Consider the following 7972-nt stretch of genomic DNA (forward strand, 5'->3'; position numbering starts at 1 on the left):
CCAAAACATCAGTTTTATGATTAGTGCCTGGAATGGCCCAAACTCTCAAAAAATCTCAGGCCCAAAACAGACGCAGCTAGACAAAAACATGCAATTTCTGCTTAGTCTTGCTGCAGTCATCTGCTCTGACACAAAATAGGATTAAGAATCATATAACTGCTTCCAGCTAATAGGTTTAGGCTGTGGTTCCAGGATTATTAAGACCAGATCTGTGCACTACCAGCTCGCCCAGGACTATAAATCTAATGTGCATCAGGCATGGACACATGATTGTGTTTTGTCAAATTAGCCGAGGGACATGATATGGAATTTATACCAGCTTTATACTTCTGTGCTTGCTGCACCCCTGCTGTGGAAAGGCAGAAGATAAAGATAGCTGGTCCAACATGAAGTTAAGATAATACAGATCTGCTAAAAAAATGCTGTTATAAGGGTATTTTAGGGTTTTTTTTTTTTTTTTTTTTTTTTTTTTTTTTTACAAATGTGAACCCATTAATTAGAGCTTGCCTATGCTCTAGCAGCATGATGCTCATCTGGCACATGGCACTGGTGGTATGACACCACAAATCTTCCAGTTGGGTGCAAACCACAGCCTTAATAAGAATTAGCACTTATGCGCCTGTCACGTAACTACCCCTTGAAAATTGGAATCTTTTTCTAGGGCATCATTTCCTTATCACATGTTAGGGGATCAAGAGGATTTTGCTGCTTAGTTGTACACCTGTGCCAGGTCTTTTATCTTGAAAAAACAGCATATTACAGAAGTCTCTCGTGCGTGTTTGCTACAAAGTAGAGAACGCTCAATTTTCAATGCTTAGCTTTAAAAGCCTAAAAGGAGATCACATTTCCTCATTACTCTGGAGATATATTAAATATCAATCCTCAGTGTCATTGCAGGGTTGGGACTGGAATCTTACCTTGCCAACAAGTGGAAGCAATGGGTAGGGCAGTGTGAAGGAAATAGCATGGGTGTGAGATCTGTGTTCTTGGCTGGAAGATCACACATGGTAGCACATCACAAGCATATAAGTCTCTTTTTCTGTTCTACATGATTTTTTGTGATGGGATATGGTCTCTGGTGTGACTGCCAGGATATGGACAGGCCATTAGGCTGGGGAGGCAGGGGTGACCACGCAGCCACTGTCACTGAGCAGAGGCAGGAGCACAGCCAGTGCAATGTCCGTGGGCAGTGGGGAAAGGAGTGAAAGGGTCACAGCTCTTCAGTTTCTGGGTAAATCCCTACCGAAGAGACTATTTTATCTTTGGTGTTGGATAAAGAAAATAAGAGATCAGAGTGATGTGATTTGGAGAGGATCAGCCACTCCTCAAATAAATGAACATGGGATTTTTCTAAAGTAGGGAGCCCCACTCTACAAAACACATTTGTTTTTGCCAAGCCTTTTCAGGAAGACACAAAGCAGGTGAAGATTTGCTCCAGGGAGGCCACTTCAATGTGCTTGAGTTCTTCCATCATTCCCAAGCAATACTACAGATGAGCTTTTCACATTGACATGACAAATCACAGCCCCCCAAGTTGCTGCTTCTATGCTCAAATCTCTCCTTTCACCTACAGGAAAGCCCTTGGTCCTAAGGACTTCTACACTGTCATACATGAAATACATCAGCAGCATGTCTGCTTTGGATATCTGTCTGTGTTAGAAATCAGGAAAAGGTGAAATCCGGAGGGTCCTAGGTGCTGTATAAGGCCTGGAGGACAGGATTGACACTGGAGTGTAACTGAACTCAGGCTTTGACCCTTGGAAATGCACAGCTAAATTCTACCCTCATTTTCCCTCTTCCCAATCCTCCCCGGTTCCCTACATGGCTGTTCTGTATTATGATCCCTTTAAATAAGCAGCCTGTCATTAGCTTTTATCCCAGTGCTTGCTCAGCCGGACTAAAGTCTAGGTCTCTTTGTTTTTAAGACTTGCATGGTGTGTAAGTGCCAGATGTTTCCCATCTCTTGGCTCTTGGTGAAATAAACACGAACTGCCATAACCTTCACCTTTCAACTCTTACATTACCTATTCCTAAAGTACAAAAAATGGATGTGTTTATGCTGCTAGGCTTTGAACTACCTTCCAGGTTTATGTCAAAAGTCCTATTCTCTAGGCAAAGATAACATATGAGAACGAACCTTGGTGCTGCTACAAAATTCACCTTCTGTACTAATGAAGTGGTAGTCTTCACAGAGGAAAGTAATCTGGGGGGATTAGAGGCCATGTAAAGCTGATCTGACTGTCAGGGCACAAATGGAGTTGCTCAGCTCCAGATTTGGCACTCCTGGAAAAGGGGAGTCTCTCTGTGGTGGCAGCCCAGTTATTTTATCTGTAAGTACTGTAAACAGGCGGAGAGTCCCTAGGGATTTATCTTATGTGTCATGGCTTGTTGCACAGGCTACGGAGTTAGTCCCTTTAATGTATTGCAGTTATCTTTACAACTTTCCCCTCCCCAGCAGAACCAAAGCTGCCTAGGAGGGGTTAATAAAAGGATTTTTGTTACTAATAACAGCTCATCTACATTCATCCTGAAGTTATTTTTCTTCCTCCCCCCCTTCTCATTTTGTAAAATCTCCCTTGAAGGCACTTGGGTGACTTGGCTCCTGGGGAGGCACAGGGGTATTTAGGATTTCATGCTCACGTGTCCTAAGGGAGAAGGGGGAATGCATTGCCCAGAGAGGCTGGGGCCAGCTGCCTGATGACACACGCTCAGAGCTGCCCAGGAAGGAGCCGTCTGGGCTTAGGTGTCTCATGGAGAAATCACACAGCGGCTCTTCCTTTTTAACTCGATTCAGGAGCATTGAGCAATTGCAATTAAATGAGAAACAAATGGTGTAATTAAGATTGCAAAAACATTTCAACTAGAATTCCAAGTGAATTATGCAAATAGGATTTTAATTTGCGTTAATTCAAGTCTTCCCAGAAATAAATTACATTTTCCTTTGGGGATGGCATTTTTTTTGTTATGGTCTCAGCTGAAAGGTGAATTAACAAGCACGGAGCAATGAAATACTTCAGCCGCTACTCACACATGCATGCAGAAAAGAATGAGTTTTCCTCGCTGTAAACAGACTAGCGGCTATGTTTTTTTCCCCATCTCAAGCTCAAAACCAGCTTCCCTGGAGATCAGGGATGTCCTTGCAGAGGGTAATCATCACTGAACTTTCTTTTGCATTCTGAATCATCAGGATATTCTCCTTGTTTTGTTTCAGTCCCCAAGCCAAGTATGTGGAGACCATCTATTTAAAAGAGTGCCAATTTTAGTGTGGCTGTTCTATCCATGGAGATAAGACAGAAATTGTATGAAACCAGAGCCTGAAGGATGTCTGTCTCGAGACACTGGTGTGTCTCCGCAGAGCTGCAGAGGGCCTGGCCTCTTTTATGACCTCTCGGTGCATATTTCCTTAACTAAGTTGACTCAGGATGCTGGGGTCACTGAAACATGAGTTATTTCAAAGGCTGCACTGAAGTGTACATGGCATGATCTTCTGTAAATTCATACTAAACCACAGCCCTCGGATCAAGAAGCAGTTACTGTTATTTCTGGGTGGGAATGAGAAAACTGCACATTTTGTACATATTCTACTCCTCATTGTGTGTGCTCAGACCATTTATCCATTTAAGCACTTATTGCAGGTAGGTTGGAGTAAACTCAGAAGTGTCAGCCATGGCACATACCCAGGTTCTTTGCTGAATGACAGCTTCCATCATTTCCTTATCCCTCATCGGTGTCTGGTGCCTCTATGTCTAACCTCCCATCTAAAAACCTATATGTGGGTTTAGGAACAACTTTTTCTGTAAGTTAACCTTGAGCAAATCACAGTATGTTCTAGTGATGCTGTAAAAATGCAAGGAAAAAGTTAACACTGAATTATTCACCTAATGCCAAGCTGCTCATTGTCCAGCATGGATCTTATTAGAAGTCACTGTAATTTAGTATATGTCTATGTGTTTCATGTACGTCATGTTATATTACATGAACATAAACATATGTTTAAGATATCTATATGGGACTGCAAGAATTTGTCTGTATCCTTATATTCCAATGACCTCATTCCTGCTGGACAGTGTTTTACTTCACTTGAGGTCCCCACTGAACCTAAAGACTTATGTCCACTCGGTATTTCCAAATATTCTGCTAGGTAATTAGGTGCCTAACTACAGGATGGTGGAATTTTTTTTTATTTATTTTTATTTATTTATTTATTTTTAGTTTAGATGATGCCTTAGATAGCTTAGAAGATAGACAGACAATGGAGAACCCACAACCTCTTTGGGCAACCTGGTCCAGTGTCCATCCATCCTCACTTTTTAAAAGTTTTTTTTTGTTTGTTTTTTGTTTTTTGTTTTTCTGTATTTCAGCAAATCTAATTTGCTGTATTTCAATTTATGCCCATTACCTCCAGGTTGTTAATGGAGTCGTTAAGCAGTATTGGGTCCAGCATTAACCCCTGTAACACTCTCCAATGCTCATGCTGCCCCTGTTAGCTTCCTGGTTACACCATTTGTCCCACTACACCATCACTTAGCTAAAGCTCTTTGCCCAGGAAGTCAGCGATTACTTTGATAAGAACCAAATAAGTCACAAAATCAGATATTCTAGTTAAATTAACAGTAATTTTGCTCAAATAAAATGGTATTTAAATTCCTTCTTGGCATCTTCCTTGTATATTGCAAGAGCAGAGCAAAATAAAACACATTCTGTTTATTCTTTTTTTTTTCTTATTAGCTGAAGTCAGTAAATCACAGAGTTATACATGTTACCTCAGTCAGGAATAAAACTATCACCTTTAGCATTGGTTTCAGTAAAAACACAAACACTTCTGCAGTCAAAAGACAGAGTTTTATGGCTGTGGTTCTTTGAAACAACTAATAAATATTTGTTTGCCATTTCTCTCTGGAGCAACTGTCCACTCGCTAATTTACACATCACCAAGAGGCCATTTAACTCTTGCCTGTAGGTATTAAACCCTATCCATTACTATGTCACTGAAAATACAAACGGTCTGGAGGTTAGGAAGTGCTTGGAAAGGAATGGGAGCAGCTCAGCCCATGGCAGGTCATCCCAAAGCACAACTCAGCATCTCTTGAGAGCCTTATGGTTTCTGATTTGAGTTAATAGTGGTGTTTCTGCCCTAAGGATTGTGGGCAGTGCTGTGGGACACTCCTACATAGCTATCACTGTCCAGTGGAGTTGTCTAATACTTGGCCTTCACATTTCTATATATTCTTCAGCTTTTCTTTGCCCCCCCCCTCTTCTGCTGTCACACCCAGGCCAGCAGCAGTCACTCTCACTAACATTCTGCCTTATCAACAATTGCACATATCCAAGTTACCTCCCCAAACACTTACAGATTTTAACTGTGTGAATCAAGAGTCTGAAGGCTCTTCTTCCAGCTTGTAAATCTCAGCCTGGGAATCAGGTGTCCTGCTCTTTCCTGGATTTATTTATAAATGTACATCTTAGGGTTTTATGTGTTTGTGTTCTTTGGAAACCTCATCTGTTTCCCTGGAGTTATGTGCTTCATCAGTTCCTGTCCCTGGGTCCCTGGTTGATAACCTGACTTCTAAAAGCCTGTGAATTAGCTGCCTGTAGTTGTTTGTTTGTTTTCCTTCCTGTTAGGCCTGAGAAACCTGCTCTCCATGATGTTTGCTACTAAAAACATTAAGAGAAATGCTTTTGAGTAATTTACTTTTGTTGTAGCTAATTACAGTCCTCCCTTTTGAACCTCTTTATGTCGCTTCTCTCTGCTTATGCCCAGCCCTTGCAATGAATATTTCTCTATAGATTTAGCAGCGAAGCAAGTGCAGTAGAGGCAGAAATAACACAGACTTTCCACACATGAGGGTGCACAGGAGGACACATGTGGGTACCGTCCCCTGCTGTCTGTCTCAGGCTGTCTTTGCACAGCTTTTGCAAGTCATCCCAGGTCACCCCAAGCTGGCTGTCCCCATTTGGAAGATGCCAACAGTATTTAGGCAGTGTCAAGTGCCCAGGCCTTAGTGTAACTCTGGGACTTCACCAGATCCTCTGGAAGTGAATAGAAAATGCAAGGAAGCTGCAAGTATGAAATATCTGCATGACCTGTCCTATGGGCTGCTCTCACTGGTGTCTTAGACAAGTAGGGATGACTTGGTAGGAGGTACAAGGAGGAAAGCTCTCACCAGCTCCTTTCACACAGGGGTCACCTTGAAGCTTCTTCCAGCTTTACCAGCAACGTCCCCAGCAATGTCAATGGCAGCAGTCAGCGTGCGGTGGATTCCTGTGCCTGTAAACAAGTGTAAGGCCTTGAGCAGAGCTGTAGATAAGCCTCATGCAATAATGCCCTGCCCTGACAAAGGCTTGTCCCAGCTCCCTCCTGCACTTCTGGACACCAGCCTTTTATTCCTGCATGGACATCGCAGAACATTCACGTATGAGCACTGCAAAACACTTGAAAGGTGATGTTATTTATGGCTTCTCAGACTGGCTTCCTTCTGCTGCCAACTTATGAATGCACCTATAAGCTCAAGAGCATGCATTTTTTTTCCAAAGGACAAAGCCTATTTGAGCATGGGAAACCATCTCCCAAACACAAGCATTTCTCAAACAAACCCACCAAGGCCCAACAACAGCCCACCAGCTCCAGATTCGGCCCGCGGCCCATCGCGTTTTGTCAAAAAAACACCAACACAAAGTAAAATAAAGAAACATTCGTTATGATTTTTTTTTTTAATAGCTCCCAACTACTGTAAACTGTGGAGGAATAGAGCTGCAAAGCTGGCCATTAAACTGTCTGCTCCTTCCTGTTTGAACAGGGCCTCTCCAGGGCTTTTGCTGCCTCAACCACCGTGGGTCAACCTCCAGGAAGGAAGACGTTTCTAAGGAAACCGCGGAGGCCTTCCACCAAGGTGGCTGCATGAAAGCGCTGAGCTGGTGAGAGTGACAAAAAGCAGTTCATTGGATAATGTAGAAAAAGGTAAAAAGTTATTGCACGCAGGCTGTTTTTATAATGAGGCCATTCAGGCAGAAAATCACTTTAAATAGGTAGTTTGTTTCCACATTGCAGAATTATTTTTGTCCTACTCTTTCAAGGGGGAGTTTATCTAGGCACGGTGGTGTATAAATAATAAATAGCCCTGGGGGCGAGGCATTTTTACTTTTTTTCCCCCCACCTTGTATCCTGTTGCAGTTGGTCTCAGGCTGCAAAATGAATTTTGTTTTCTAAAATAATATTATTTACTTTGAGTGCAGTCCTCTGCGAGAGGCCATGAATTCTCCTCTGCGGTTGCAATGTCCCCGACCAGACAGGAGCATTTCAGCCCAGCATTTTTGTTAAATGGCTTTTCTGTGGGTTGCCATGCGGCTTGCTGGGAGGACGGGTAGAGGCCCATTAGCTTACAGACCTCCAAGAAAGCCGTGTGTGTGCATCCAGTGTTTGGACCAGGCACTCGTGTGGTAAAAATAGTCCAGGGATAACCCCATGGAGACCAGAGATGCAGGCTCACCATAAGGGTGGTAAGGTGAAAGCAGGAGGTGACAGCTGACATGCTGTGAATACACCACTTTGAGACTCTCTGGACATAGACAACAGGTTCATTTCTTCTGTTTCCTGGGATGATGCACATCTCCAGGCATGTTTCTGACAGTAACTGCCTCCAGCAACACAAGCAGCAAGACCCAAAGGCCATGCCAGGCTCTGCTTCTCCTCCGATGGGGTCTTCTGGGATCCTCCAAGCTGGGACCCTGTGGTGGCATTGGGAGGGTCGGAGTAAACCTGCCATCAACACCTGCTTGGAGGAGCCAATTCAGGGCCTGACCCACCAGCCCAGCTCTCCTCATGGATGGAGGTGGTGCCTGGCAGCCCTGGGGAGATCCTGTGGCTGGCTTGACCCTAATGCGACAGGAGGGAGGCTGGAGTGGTGGTGCTCACCCTCTTCACCATTGCTCTTGCACAAGTTTTGAAGAGTAGTTTGGGCACATTACATTACTG

At 43.5% G+C, this 7972-nt stretch overlaps 1 long non-coding RNA gene across 1 annotated transcript in view; it reads left to right on the forward strand.

The window, feature by feature from the left end:
* Nucleotides 1-7056, forward strand: part of LOC121073763 — a 319233-nt gene extending 312177 nt beyond the window's left edge. Inside the window, exon 6 of the long non-coding RNA XR_005821924.1 lies at nucleotides 6798-7056. This is a non-coding gene — a long non-coding RNA (uncharacterized LOC121073763). The remainder of the gene's footprint in view (nucleotides 1-6797) is intronic.
* Nucleotides 7057-7972: the final 916 nt, after the last annotated feature.

This window comes from Cygnus olor, chromosome 8, assembly GCF_009769625.2.
Source record: "Cygnus olor isolate bCygOlo1 chromosome 8, bCygOlo1.pri.v2, whole genome shotgun sequence".
Taxonomy (NCBI): Eukaryota; Metazoa; Chordata; class Aves; order Anseriformes; family Anatidae; genus Cygnus; species Cygnus olor.